At 37.6% G+C, this 16004-nt stretch overlaps 2 long non-coding RNA genes across 2 annotated transcripts; one reads left to right on the plus strand and one right to left on the minus strand.

Annotated features, from left to right (window-relative positions):
- Nucleotides 1-5501: 5501 nt before the first annotated feature.
- LOC141906669 (uncharacterized) lies at nt 5502-6030 on the minus strand. Its single transcript, XR_012619387.1, has 3 exons — nt 5971-6030; nt 5651-5783; nt 5502-5550 (listed from the first exon to the last, which is right to left on the minus strand). It is a non-coding gene; the product is annotated as an uncharacterized LOC141906669 (long non-coding RNA).
- A 7763-nt stretch (nt 6031-13793) lies between these two features.
- Nucleotides 13794-15581, plus strand: LOC141906672 (uncharacterized). The gene is made up of 3 exons (XR_012619390.1): nt 13794-13901; nt 14190-14390; nt 15570-15581. It is a non-coding gene; the product is annotated as an uncharacterized LOC141906672 (long non-coding RNA).
- The last annotated feature ends 423 nt before the right edge of the window (nt 15582-16004 follow it).

Consider the following 16004-nt stretch of genomic DNA (forward strand, 5'->3'; position numbering starts at 1 on the left):
GTTCTCCCAGTTCAAAGGTTTGTGCTTTATGTATCTTACACACGAAACACCTGAATCTAGAAAATCTGATCGGCAGGACCTTATTTGATGTGTTTGTAAAGGTGATTGTTGTAAAGTGTATTGAATTTGAAATATTGGGATTTTGTTTTTCGCTTCAAAGTAAACGTCGTGCCCGAGTAGACTGTATAATACAAGTCCAGGTACAGCGTTATTTTCGCATATTTTAGTCTCGTGACGATGCAGCGTGAAGTCGGCATCCTCTTCCGGTATCTTGATGATTTGTACCAGTAATAAAAGATCTCGTATTTTATAACTATTAGAAGGGCTACACGATGCTTGGCCAATAAATTTAAACAGGAATCTGATGTAATATGAACGCGTGTGTCTGGGGTTACGAAATGAATAGAATCGTGATTTGCTGCTTTGTGATTGAATACCCAGATAGTTCGGTGATTGTACGACTCCACATTTCTCTAATACATACGGGATGACAATAAATGAATTTGAACTGATCATCGGCGAATCTCGATCTGCCTTCAATCCCAAACATTTACGTCGTAAGACTATCATCAGTGCACTACTCCAGAATCTATAACTACTTCCCTTTAATATCAAATCAGTTAAAATGAGACTATTATTCCGTAATTGGGTTTTTAGAGTTACGGGACATGTAGTAAGACCGCGGAAACAAACGCCAGTTCTATATTCATGTTCCGAAAATATATTAATGTTTACGAAAGGAAGGCGCCGGTTTTCGGGTGTAACCACGAGACAGTTTGACGTCATATTGATCTGATTTTCTCCTTCTTGTAAAACATATCCGTCACAGTCGGTGCGGGTGAATGTAAGATATGATACCGAATCTACCGTTAACCGATCATCCCAGTTATAAGCGTATGCTACTACAGTAACCGGTCCTCCTGATGTAATCAGACTGACGACGCTGCGACCGTACCACCGACCATCAGGACAATACGGACCATAGCGTCTAGCTGTAAAATTACCGCCATCATATATATAAAATCCAGCTCTCTCGCACGTCTCTGATAAAACTGTTAGCTTTAACCTATCCTCATAGATATCAACTTTCCGTTTAAATTCTAATGTATTAATGCGATACGTAAATGTTGTCGCCTTTATCCGCGGGAGCAGAATTTGACTTGACAGCCTGCTGGAACCGATGCGAGTCTACAAAATATAAAAAATCAACACTCATCGAAGTATGTAGTTAATAACTACGTATTTTCGTCGGGGTGGATGGGCTGGGTAGTCTAAACATTATGATATCAATTTATCTGATAATAACAAATCAAATTATGCCTGACTAATTAGAACAGTTGATATTAGTGATAAATTATTCTATGTCAATACGATTCTTTTTGGTTAAAATATGGCCCTTATACTTTTAATATACTCGAGCAAATCACTTATGCTCTTCCACTTTAAGAACCCGATTTGATATTTCATAGCCGAAGTAAGTTACTTTTTACTCACCTTGTGTTTGCGGACTTGTACGTCTCCAATAGAGATAGATCTCACTTCAAATTGAATTTTTACATTCGATTGTAAAACACCTGGTCTTATTAAAACGCACAGTATGACGAGAAAGCCGCCAGATTTAACACTCAGTGATTCCAGGTAGTTGTAACCGAGTAAAATATCAGTTCCTACAACGCGTAACCCTTCTAGTTTATATACACCGATGACGTCGCCGGATGTGCTGAGATCACGTGCCCAGTTGAAGACGACGTACTGTAACACCTGCACTGTGATAGACCAGCAGTGTAAGTGTTTTGATCGAGTTATTACGTGTAAACTGTTGTCATCAGGAATGAGCACTCCAGACTCGTCATTAGAGATTTGAATTAATGGATTAGAGACGTTCCATTCAGATATTCTATACACCTGAACTGATAGTTCTGAGGTAATTGCATGTCTCTCTTGTACCAAACAAATAGTAGCTTTGCTAGTTTTAGTATAAAATGATGAAGGTGGATGTCCGGTTTGTTCTGGTATAACAGCTATAGGTTCACTTGTGTTCCATCCGTCGTAAATTTGAACAGTTATCGCTGGATCAGTGCCGGGATATAATTCGAATTCTATATGCGAAAACGTGATATTCATAGCAAAACCATCCGGGATCCCGATCCATTCCAAATACAATTTACATCGCCTTAGAAACATAGCAAACTTGTATCCTGTAGGTGTTTGTAATGTGTGGATTTTTAAATCGTATTTTTTGCAGTTGTGAGTTGATTTCAAAAAGGATCGTTCGATGTGATACACAATATAAACCCGACTACCCCGCGCACCATCGACGTTACTTCTAAACATCAACGAGATCGAATCGTTCCGGCGGATTTCATGTTTTCCTTCACCGCAGAATCTGTTATCGGACTCACCGACGAGAAGGTAGTTATCACTACAGAATATCGACGGCTCGATGTCGTAGTATAGTTTGATGTTGAAAGTTCCCGGTAAAGAGCTGTTGACGAACCAACGACATTCAACACCGCGCGTCAACGACGGGTAATTCGGTGAAACGATGTAACCGGACGTAGAATCGACGGGGTACCAAGTGTTGTTACAAGACGAACTGACCGTCACAGAGTCAGACAGATCAGCGTGTGCGATGTTAACTCGCCAGACGATCAGCGACGCTATAAACAGCGCTCTCAGTCGATCCATACCGAACAACATAACCGCAACGGAATGATGAACCGAACCTTTGAATAACTCTAATTGGGATTTCTCGCCATATCGAGTAACAACCCAACACTAATTACAGTTCGCTCAGTCAGAAAATTCGCTCGTATATTTTGAAATAGATATTGTACATTGCTACCGCAATTATTTCTGAAATATATACGAAAATCGATTCGAATTTTCGTCTGGTGAAATCGCTACTTTTAACGAATCGATTTTCCAGTAATTACCAGCGTTTGAAGTAATGTACACGTCGATTTCGCTGCAAGCATGATTTTTTAACTAAACAAGATACAAGTTTTCATCTGCAGTTGAATTATTTTACCAGTAAGTTGTAGCGACGTTAACTAGAGCTGAGTTCACCACCACTGGTAATGTTCGTGACTGTCTGAATGAATATCGAACAGAGTTTTTCTAACCCAGGACCAACTACCACAGGGGCATTCAAGGGGTCTGTGTATACATTTCTGAGATGCCTCAAAAATTTTAATGAATGTTTTCGATGGTTTCCGGGGCATCTCAGAATTCAAAAATACTAGAGGGCATTTGAAATAAAGATAGTTCACTCCCCTCCGTAAACATTCACCAGCAGGCCCAGTACCCCTACCTTTCTAGAAAATGAACCCAATGTCTTTTTTAAATAAGGCCTTCCGACGTCAAAAATCAACGAAGTTAATGGAAATTTTTCAATAAACTACATTCGAACTATACCTTCTCGAATTCTTCGATTAGGATAGAATAATTACGTTTTTGGCCTGAAAGGAGTATATGGCAGATCTGTATTCGAATTGCTAGTCTACACTTACCGAAGGTCGTATATATCTCGAATAATGTACAGAACCTATAGATATTAACCAACTGTTCGGATGTTTTACTTTTGGATATTTCACAATGAACAATTAATTCCTGTAACATCAAATACCGCGATAATAATTCAGTTATTCGGAGGTTCAAAAATGGTTTCGTCCGATCAGAAAACTACGAAATCAAAACGTACAACAATTATGCTCGTAACAGTTTCACTCGCATTAAGTTTTTCACCACTGAGAGATGATTAAACTTAATTTACCAACATTTAGTATATATTTGATTTCACCAGGTCAATGCCAGCTTCACTTCAATGTATTGTACTGGTTCTGATTCTGACTCATGTGGCAAGTTTGTATGTTTCTTGCGATCTCAACGCAGGTAGAACATTTCGAAAATTGATTTCCCTAAAAATTTGAATTTGATCATTTTAACATCATCGATATCATGTAAACATTTGCATCAAAATTATAACTAGACCAATATATACTTTCCTTTTCTTGACGAAGAAGAATTTATCTTTCCATAAACGGTAGAAAGAAGATTTGGCTATTATGTCAAACTTTACTGTTTACATCGCGAAAATATCGTAATAAGAGGCCATCTTGTGAAATAGTCAAACTCAAATGCTTAGGAAAAGTGACCAGAAAAAATGAAGAAAAAGATTGCTTAAAACCCGGCTAATCGTCCTGGACCAATCAGATGGTGATGTGTCACCCTAATATAAGTTGCATATTTCATAATCATATATAATATCTACCATGTCATATCAAATGGTTCATAATGTTTCATATCTTTTACTAGATGAAATGCTTAATAATAATAATTATAGTATTAATAATGTAATATACTTTATGAATATAGTATCAATATGTGCTTTAATCGTAATCAACATGTCAAGCTACTCAATATGTTTTCAAAGTAATTAGCTCTAGTCAGTGCCCATCATTAATTAATTTGTGTCTCTCAAACGTGTCACTAGGTGTTAGTTTGTGAGTCCTGATGTCTACAACTTGTCTGACACCTAGTTCTCACAATATACTCATGATTCTGTATATAAAGACTGTGTAAAGTTATGATAATCATTATCACTCCGGGATGCAATAAAGATTGTACATAAGGTTTAACTGCCTTGTTGTTCCTGATGGATGGAATCCTGTACCGCTGGTGTAAATGCTAGTTCCCCAGCCAGCCTGCCGATACAACAACAACCAGCCGGTTACAGATGTCTTTAAGGTGCATGTCGCGAGATGTTGGAATATATAATACTTTTTGATCAAACTGTGAATCATACAAATTAACTACTACGAATTAACCATTTTCAATCATCGCTGTTTTTATATATGACCTAAATCCAAATATGTTTCGAAATGAATGTACGCGAGCGTGAGCTATGGCACGCTAAGGTCTCGGGCTATTGAACCGGTTACAAGCGGACCACAGGTCCCGGTTTCACGAATAGTTAATGAGCATAAACCGGTACAAGTTTGTTGTCCTCATCGAAAACATGAAGTAACCAATAGCAATTACACCGTAAATTCTAGTCGTTAGTTTTTTGTGAAACTCGGGCCAGGTCGGTTTTTACAGGTAATATTTCATAATCCAAATATCAAAACAAATCAAAAACGTTAACTTTATCCAATAATATTATCAAAACTCTTCTTCGCTCCTCTCAGCTCAAATCGTTAACAACTTGATTCTCATTTTTAGCTTAAACACAAATCAATTCGAGTTAAGACGAGAACCTACTGTATTTGAGTTTCCTGTAACGAGGGTCCATCAGTTTGAAAAAGCTTAAACCTGAGCTAACCTAAATCTATACAACAAGTTAAAAATGTCTACTCACCAATTCATGAGTGCAGCTATTGAGTTGTTTATCGGGCCAGGTTGGCGTTACGTCAGCTCGGTTATGCTAGCAATCAGGTCCCGAGGAAGGTACGACGGTCTAGGAAACTTTTCGGTACAGGAACAGGTACATGAATAGTCTGAAGTCCGTTGGTTGGCTAAGTAATCACAAACTGATAGAAGAGGAATTATCTAAAGAAGACAATGCAACGACCACCATTAGAACTTTTAATCTGACTCAATACATTGTAGTCTGTTGAATACGGTATTAGACAACAATAAATTAACTCACCATCAATCTATTTCCGTGTGGTCTTGGATAATCATGTATTTCTTTGAAGTGTCCCGAGTCAACAGAGTTAATTTAGCCTCGCAGTATCGGCAGCGATTAGATCATAATGTTGTCAAGTTCGGGAATGGATGATCTAAAAAAAAATGACAATTTGATGTATTTTAACAAGTTTTGATACTGAATTCGGGAATCAATATTCAAATCCAGGTTAGATGTACCAGTCCTGAGCCCGAGATAGGACCTCATCAAGACGGTTATTAACCGCAAAGTTGGTCTATCTCGCCTGTAACGCTATTCACAGATCCATGAGTTCAACTCACCGAAGTTCGCGTCGGGAACTTCCCGATCATCCCGCATCGTCAAGCTCAGATAGAGAGTCGCAGAGACAAGGACACAATATTAACAGCAACAGTCGGCGTAGAATATCGCATCGTTTCTGATATTTTCATCAGGGATGATCATAGATTACCGGCTTTCTGTAAAATATAAACCGACAAGAACGTACAGAAAAACATGGAGAAAATATCTAAACATCCAACAATCCCGGTATTTGAATGCTCGAGACCGCCACTGGTATGCGACTTAACAAAGAGATGTGAGAAACGGAATTCTCCCAATACAATATTTTTGGCAAGACTTATTCAACCGAACAAGTCGAAACAAACAAATTAAGCATTTCCTGCATCTCTATAATTCAAGAAATTTAGCATTTTTGTAAATGTAGTAATTGAACTAGTATATCATTTAACAATAGGTGACGTGTAGATTGATATAAACTGGTCTCAAATATAATTTCAACTTACACGAATACGGCCTATGTTTTATCCTACTGAATTAACAGCGACGCGAACCGCTCCTATCACCGAACAACCACCGTCTGACCAGATATCAGCTGACACACTCGGGTTTGGTACACCATGTATACGTGGTCATCGGAGCGGTGAATGTATTTCCAGGTCCAATAGTAAATCGAACAGGAGGAACGCCGACTCCGTGACGCTTATAGTACTATCATACTATACAACGAATAAGACTATATGAAACTACAAGTAGTGCATTTTACTGAATGAAATCACGCAATTCGACATATAATTCAATATGAATAATGAAAAACATTATAAATCTCATTTTCATCATGTCATGTAAGATTAGTATCTTACAACGTAGTAATTCACATACAAAACACCGTAAATAACGTCACTACGGCATGCTTTAAACCTGCCATACAGTCATTGAAATGCCCTAACACTGATATGTAGCGGACTTGGGTATATTGGAAAATTTGAAAAGTGTAGAAATTTATTTTTTCAACACCCGACTCACTTCACTCATATTACGTACTTTTTTTTTAGTTAAGTTTATTTACTCCACAATTATACAATTGCACAGAGCACAAAATTAATTTACAATAGACATTGCAACATTTAACATTAGAAATGTATTAAACATTTGCGTATATACAACGCCAATTTTTTAAGAGTTTGGCAATTTGAGTTGAACAAATCATACAACTTTACGTTATTGGGGAATCTCCAATAACGCTCCGGGATATATCTAGCTCTGGATTCCTGGAAGTACGGGCAGACGAGTAAAAAGTGATATTCATCCCCCACCGCCACTAAATCACACTTTTGGCACAGCCTATTGGCACGGGCAATTCCACGCCACCGCCCAACTTCCACCGGTAGCCTGTGAGCTGAGCATCTAAATCTACATAAAGTTAACCGGTCCCTAGGGGTTAATTCAGTTAGATACTTTTCCATTTCGAAACGGCATTTGATTGTTAGATACGTAACAGCCATAGTGGAATCAGTAAGTTTTGCATGCCAGACTTGCATAAACTGATCCTGCAATCTCTGTTTAAGAATCAGACTCAAGTAATTCACGTTTGGAATATTTTGATTTTCCCAAATATATCCGAGCCCATTTCGGAGCAAAATGTTCTTCACAGAATCCATCCAAGAGTTAGCTTTACCATCAATATAGCTATTATAAACACAACTGTAAACCTTTGACGATAATTTATCATCAGTTATTAATTTTGCCCAAAAATTTACAATTCTAAGCTGTACGTAAACTTCGAGAGGAAAACGACCCAGTTCTCCATAGACAAATGAGCTATTAGTAGATTTCTTTAACTTGAGTAAATATTTAAAAAATTTCAGCTGCACGCACTCAAGAACTCGGAGATTTTCGTAACCCCAAATTTCACAACCAAATAATAGGATTGGTAATACCATGCTATCATATAACTTTAAACTAACATCAACGTCGAGTGAATATTCGCTAACCTTTTTTAAAACAGAGAACATAGCCCGCTGTGCTTGGTTTGCTAACGCTTTTCGGCACTGAGCAAAAGACCCGGTATGGGAGAATAGTATACCCAAATACTTATAGTTATATACTAACTCCAACACTCGACCGTTTATATTAAACTCCGGAGGGTTTCGGAGTCTTCGTTTCGAGAATATCATTACTTTTGTTTTTTCGCAATTTATTTGTAACTTCCAATCTTTGCAATAAACATGCAGGTTGTCAATCAATTTCTGAAGACCCTGTGGACTCTCGCTCATAAGTACTGTATCGTCTGCGTACATAAGGATCATCAATTTGACCCATGCATCATTACGCATGCGCAGATTTAGGGAGGGACAATTTTGAGCATCTAAATAGCCTTCCAGATCATTTAAAAATATTGAAAAGAGCACAGGGGACAAATTTTCTCCCTGTCTGACACCCATAAAACTTTCAAAGGCATCTGTTTTACTATCATTAGAAAATACACATGACTTGATGCCCTGGTACATGCTACATATTACATTTAGAACTTTGCCCGTAACACCACTATTGATCATCTTATGCCACAGAGCCTTTCTCCATATGCTATCAAAGGCACGTTTGTAATCTACAAAAATGCAGTAAAGCTTGCGATTACTATTCAAAAACATATCCACAAGTGACTTAAGGGAGTATATATGGTCCAGAATGCCGTGTTTTTGTCTGAAACCTGCTTGATTTTCCAGTAGTATATTGTTCGTCTCTAGGTAATTAGTTAGCCGGTTGTTGATGACACTAGTAAAAAGTTTGCCTACATTGCTCAACAAAGTCACGCCCCTATAGTTACTTGGGTCATCAGCACTACCCTTTTGTTTGAAAATAGGTATAATCATTCCGTTTAACCATGATTCGGGGATATTACCTGTATCAAGGATATTGTTAAAAAGACACATAAGTGTTGGTAGTAAACTCTCCTCGGCCGATTTTAAGAACTCGTTAGGGATTTTGTCCGTACCACAAGCCTTAAAGTTTTTTAATTTATTTATACTCTTTAATATTTCATCCCCGTTAATAGGTTGATTTAAAGGGGTTTGGTCATAGTTATTGCCGTTAAAGTCTTCGACGTTATGAAGCCGTGGTTCACTTCCATCAAGCACAGGACGCTCGTTCATAGATTTAAAGTGATTTAGAAATCTACTATCTACCTAAGAATGGCTACACGACAGTTCAAGCAATTAAAACCCAACCAGCTCTGAGCTGAGTCATTGCATTGATTAAAACACTTTCGTTGGAGAATACTTTTGGTGAACGCTTTTTGTTCATTTTTTATGATTATGACTTTTCCAGAATTACAAACATCTGAATTTAAATCATTAAAATAATATTACTTATATAATTACTTAAGCTTCTGTTTATATATAATATTCGTTTTGTTTATTCATACTCCTCGAGTGGCTAACCATATTTTTGTACGCGCAGCAGGTGAATAGCCTGCGTGTGACCGATATGAATTCAAAAATTTCAACTGTATAATACAGAAACCCGATGCGTTATTGTCTGCATCGCATCGAAGCTGGTCCATCTCTCTAAGACTTGCCTGTCACACAATATGGGTTTCTGCCTGGCCCATCATATTACAACCCATCTGAATAAGTTTATTCGGTGGCGGATCCAGGAAGAAAGACACTCTAAATATTTGGATGGATATATGAAAGCTGTGGGTACTGGAGTGTGTAATGGGTAGTGTAGTGTGATCTGTGTGCATTTGTGACCAGCACACAGATCACATTGTTCATTGGGGTTTGGTCCAGGACTCGCGAGATTTTCAACAACACGGAAGTTACGTGTAATAAATCATGACTTGAATTGCATGACTACCTACCACCCCTCATTATTGTTGGAAAACTAAACGTTCGGCACTGACTAAAAATTAGTAATAACATTTTAGAAATGGCCCGAATTTTAACTTAGGTTCTATCTCATTTTTATTTCACAATTGCGATTGGTATCATTTATTTTTTAAACGGCCGTTAAGGCTTCATGTTTCGTCTGCAATTCACTGCAAATAGTTACGCAACTACGCACATTTCAGTGTTTTTGGCAGCTGTACACTCAATCGGCACCGTTCGTGACTAGCTTCACTGCGGAATTATCATTAATTAACATCGCCATATCACATCATCAACTTATATTGTGCCTTAAAACCCTAACAGCCGAAATAATTGAAATGCACACACGATTTCTATCATTGAAAATTGAGAGTGGCCATGTTTGTGTTTGCTGCTTTGCGTAAATCCCGCGCGGTGGCGCCACCGCGCGGAGTGGGGCCGATACGTCCAGAATTTTTTGAAGATTGGGTGCTCTTCTGGTCAAGAAATGTTTTTAAAAAACTGGTCCATTTTTCATGCATATTCCGAGCATTTTTAATCGTTAGTTTTTAACGATTAGCACTGGTTAATCATCTCATATATTCGAAATGTTGGTACTTTGAGATGCAGCATCGAAACATTTATAATACGGCAAATGATCTGCGCCTGTTTATAGCTGATCCGATCACAGACGCGCCTCTGCCATGCCTTCTTTCAATATTTAGGATTTAGCTAACTTTTTCGGGAACTATTCCATCGAAACATCGATTTCAGGTGATTTCGAAAGCGACGCCTCGAAGCGCAATAAATGATGAAATTACTAGAGGCCACGATCATTCGAACTATGTTTTGAAATGTATTCAAAATAGCAGCCGATGAGCCTTTGCCAATTTTACCATTTAGAGTTAAAATAAGATTGATTATCGCGGCTCTGAGGACAACAGCTTTTTTCACTAGATACAAAATAGAAATGAGAACTAACGCCAGAGTTAGACTACGGTCATTGCTGCTGCTGTTGTTGCTGCTAGAAATTTGATTGCTAGTCGACATAGTTTCTCTCGCTGCTCCTGCGCGTCTCAACGTGAAAATCAGTCGGATAGTTATCAGAACCACTATAACTGTCGGGATAATAGTAAAAAGAGGTGCTCTGATAAACGCGCCGTAGAATCTCAAATACTTGTTTTTACCGAATTGAGTAAATTTCTGAGTCCATCTCTCGTGTCCAGTGCACGCGTTAGTGGAGCGACGAGTATAATACAAGAAAAATGCCCTAGACTGATCACAAATTGAGATCATCAAAATAGTTGTGGCGTAAATATAACTTTTCTTTAAGCTTATAATTCCCGAAGCCTTCAGAGGCCAACAGACAACGATATACCGGTCAATAGCTATCAACAACGTTACCAGATCACTGAGACCTGAAAAGAAGTTACGAATGTTTCTTGTGTATGGAAACATGCGCTTCATGGCGTGGTTTATTTCAGCGGTCATGTCCAGTAACAGCGTGTGACTGTAGAGCCGATACTGGAAGTCGACAACAATAAAAGACACACAAATAAACATGTCCGCAATAGCCATAAGTCTCAAATAAAATATACTGTTGTTGCTAGTACGGTCTTTGCTGAGAATGATAAAGGACAGTAAATTTGAACTAAAACCGAATAAGGCAATGCCGAAAACGACATAAGTTGTGACCTGTATTAAAAGATTGACGTGTAACGGTTTGTAATCAGCGTGATGGATGTATTCACACCGCGGATGAGGTCTAAACCCTGCCTCCTCAGCGCTGGGTGTTGGATCCGAACCGTTGAGGTCGAGAAACCGAGCGTCAAGAGACTCGTTTCCTGGTATCATTTCTGCATTCATTTCAGTCTATATTCGGATAAAATGTCCAGTTACTTCCATGCGTACCTCGCGACCAGTAACATGAATTTGGCGTTTTCCTCGATATAATTGATAACGATACCGTCAGGAATGCGAAGCAATTTAATTCAATATCAAGAGCGAGTATGATGTGACAAGATACTTTTTGAAAAAGCTTGAATTACCAATTACGCAACTATGTAACTCGACCATCAAGAACGAGGTAACCGTACAGTATACACATCTATAGCAACTGTCGGCCACAGTTGTGTAGATATAGGAGCGAAATAATATTTCGAGTGTCTCTGTCTTCAAGAGAAGCCTCAAAACACATTTGTTTTCACCACATTAGATTTATTCAGTAATAAAGTGTCATTGATCACTTAAGTGGATTCTGGCACTTAAAATACCATAATAATAATAATAATAATAATAATAATAATAATAATAATAATAATAATAATAATAATAATAATAATAATAATAATAATAATAATAATAATAATAATAATAATAATAATAATAATAATAATAATAATAATAATAATAATAATAATAATAATAATAATAATAATAATAATAATAATAATAATAATAATAATAATAATAATAATAATAATAATAATAATAATAATAATAATAATAATAATAATAATAATAATAATAATAATAATAATAATAATAATAATTATAATTATAATAATTATAATTATAATAATAATAATAATAATAATAATTATAATTATAATTATAATTATAATTATAATTATAATTATAATTTCTAAATTCATGCACGAAAATTTGAAAATTCAAGCTTCATTTCGTGCAGATAACACGTTAATTGACGTGTTATTAGTTAATTTATCGTGCTCACTATCTAAACATTATTGTTCTTATCATTTTCAATTTTTCTTTTTTTCATGTGTTCTGGTGATGTAATTGCTCCAGGACCTCGGCTTGACGATCATAAAATGATATCCGAGGTTCTGATGAATGTCATATTATGAATGTATATTTGTACTTTGATAATCGTCAAAATAAATCAAATCAGTTTATAATGATTAAACCGATCTCTGAATTTTTATCAGTTCATTTTACCAGACTTACCCGTCCGTCTTTAAGACCGACAACATCGAAAAAGTTGAGGTGACGAGTCGGAAATTATTTCACGATCGCGAATCGGTCCCTGCATGCGCTACCAAAAACGGAAGTAAACCTAGTATTACGAATTTCAGTAAATCTAACAATATTCCCTTAGGGTAATACAAAACGTTCGTTGAAAGAAATTACGTGGTCTCGATAAACTACGAAAACGTCAAATGTTGCAAAAGTTCAGCAGGCTTTGCAAACAATCGGTCTGCGTAGCGCTCCGGAACACCCGAGCATCCTGCACACAGGCAACACTATTTTTCCTGTAACATATTTGACGAGTTTCTAAAACACAAATACTTGGAAAATAGGTTTCCTATTAGAAGATACTTCTAAGCGCTTATCAGCCATCTGAAATCATACATATTTCCTTTCACTGCACGTTCGTCGCCGATCTCTCCCCCTCGCCTTCGAATATCGATTTCCGTTCGAAGTTCCACGCTATAGAATAATACGTGATTTCCTAGTTTTCGCTACTATTGAATCGGATGTCACTAGCACATGTTCACTTCTTAATTCAGCCACACCTCGATAAACAATCAACGTGTTTTGATTGAGAACTATTTCTCTAATCGAGTATAATTCACCAGGCGTTTATTTGAAGTGCTGCAAGCACTTGTTCGAACATCTTGTAGATCGGAACAAAGTGTTTATCGGATCATTCAATTTTTTTCCGAAAAGCAAATATATACAGTCTTATAACAAGCTGTTAATACAGAAATCTATAGATGTAAACATAGAACTAAGGAACATAGAGCTTCATTTCCTATCGCCAGCGCCATTTTCCCTCAAAGGATAGCTGTGTGTTAGTTTGGGCATCACTGCTCGCTTGACGATGACAAGGTAAGGGCGTCGGTATTCGCTATGTCCGCGGAAAACGATGTTCGCTATTTCCAGGCTGTGCTTCGATATGATTCTACTGTCTTCGATGTTGACCAGCCGAAGGTTACGTTGAAATTTTATCATTTCCGATATTTTCTAATTCCAGGACAATCGTTATCTTCGGATATCTGATATACAGCTTGCTTTACCTGGGAACCCGAGGCAAGCCGGAAAATGCAACCATAACCAACCTGAAGTCAGCAAACAAACGGGTTCGTCGAGACACATGAACAACTTTAACTTGATGTGATTTTGATTGAGATGAAATTCAAAAATTATATACCCGAATTATTTCGGATAAACCTAATCTTTTGCAAATTTTGTTCATCTTAGGTGAAATATTAAAATTGCATGATTTGGTTTTGTTCCAGTCACAATCATTGAACGGTTTTCTTTTTAATCAAGACATTTGAATTTGTATCCAGGGAAGGTTTGGGAATATACATCGAGATTGACCTGCATTTTCAATACGCAGCAATTTGATTCTTTATCATTTACAGGCGCTGCATGGAAAATGTAAGTCATTTACCGTAGCGTGCCTCTCTAAATCGCCGTCCCAATGTGAATCCTGTGACCAGGTCAGTCTAAAGTGGAAAAATGACGCCCTTGATCTTGACGGTATTTGCCAAACAACTTGTGTTGGGTCGGACGTGTCTTGTGAAAATCTTCCAGCGGAACGATTCAATCGCCGTTCACTTACGGTAGGCATAATTCATCAAAGAACGAAGGTTTACATAAAATGATACCTTTTCCTCCTATTGGGCCGGGTTATTTTATAATCCACAAGCAGTTCGTAATCTGATCACATCTAAAGCTGCCGAATCAATAGATAGATTGATCATGACCTTTTGAAAAGTAATGTACAAGGTAGACAGGCGGCCGGCTCAACTTTTATGCTCAGCAAAAATGAGAAAAACAATGTATCAAGTCTTAAAACTAACTTCCTTCGTTTTTTTTGCTTAACGCCGTTCCAATCCCGTTTTCCTAACCCTATTGGGTTGGTGCATTCGACTTGACGACTGGGCTGCGGCTTATGAATTATGCCCGCGCTCTGTAAGCAGCCAGCAGGGCTCGAACCCGCTTGCCATTCCGCACTTACTATACTTAAAACGACTACAATAGAATTATGCCTCATTCCACTTTGCTCAGACAACCATTCGTTTACGGCGGTGACCTAATTAAACTGTTCCTTGAGATTGATGCCGGTTACTATAGTCATTATCCCTGCCCGAGGGATATATTGCAAAAAGGTACAACAGTTAAAAAACTACAAACTACCTAGCTTTGGTGTTAATTCAGCATCGCTGTCAAAAAGTATAGGCTGTACGTATTTGACGGTAAGGACCAGCTGTAGACCTAACTTCTTGTACACATTTTGCAATGATGCAATGCATTTCCACACCAACGATTAAAACGGCCTGGATGCAAACACTTACTCTTAAAAGGGTTTACTCTCAAAACAATTCATTCGTTGATAACTGGTTTGAAATTCAAACGCGCTTTTAGAAATCACATATTACAGTGCAGAGTGATCCCGTCTTGAAATATACGACTGTTGTCAATAAAGAATTACGCAAGATTTCGTGACGTCTTACGCCAAATCACTAGGCGTTGTCGTAACCGATAGGTTGGGGAGGGTCTCTGATCAAAGCTGTATGGCCATTTCGATTGTATATCGTATATAATATCTGATTACAGTTTGACTTAATGAACCTTATTTTGGGCAAATGAGACCTGGACCGCTTCGTCAGTGTATATATTAAGCACTATTTGTATCCGACAATGGTCGACTCCAACACTAACTCCTGACATCCACAAATAAGACTAGGACGGACCCGGTCAGTATTTTGCTATATAACTCTCCATTTTCTATTTTCCAGGTTAGCGCCAATGATTTACGATTCATTCTGATCGACTACGAAATCTCGACAATCAGACCAGGCAGAAATCAGGAAATGTTGCATAACCTTTATGAAGTACACAGTTTACATTAACAGTAAAGGCCATTTGCATCCATATTCGATGTATTGTATCAAATTCAGGAGGAGGGGAGTGCTGTCTTCTTATTAAAGATATTGCAGGCATATACCTTAAGTATCTTGAATTGATATTCTGGAGATGGTAGATCTAGTAGGTACGGGCTATTGCTGGTAGTCGTCATGATAAATGACAGTCCAGGATTTGGGTTGACAGTTGGTTACGTATAGCTGAAACGAATTTTCGACTGCGCTGCAAATTCGCGATGATTCGCATAGTCAGCACCGTAGCTTCGGAGCTTAGGTTTGAACGTGGATGACGTTGGTGGTATACATGAG

This window comes from Tubulanus polymorphus, chromosome 6 (assembly GCF_964204645.1).
Source record: "Tubulanus polymorphus chromosome 6, tnTubPoly1.2, whole genome shotgun sequence".
In the NCBI taxonomy this organism is placed as follows: domain Eukaryota; kingdom Metazoa; phylum Nemertea; class Palaeonemertea; order Tubulaniformes; family Tubulanidae; genus Tubulanus; species Tubulanus polymorphus.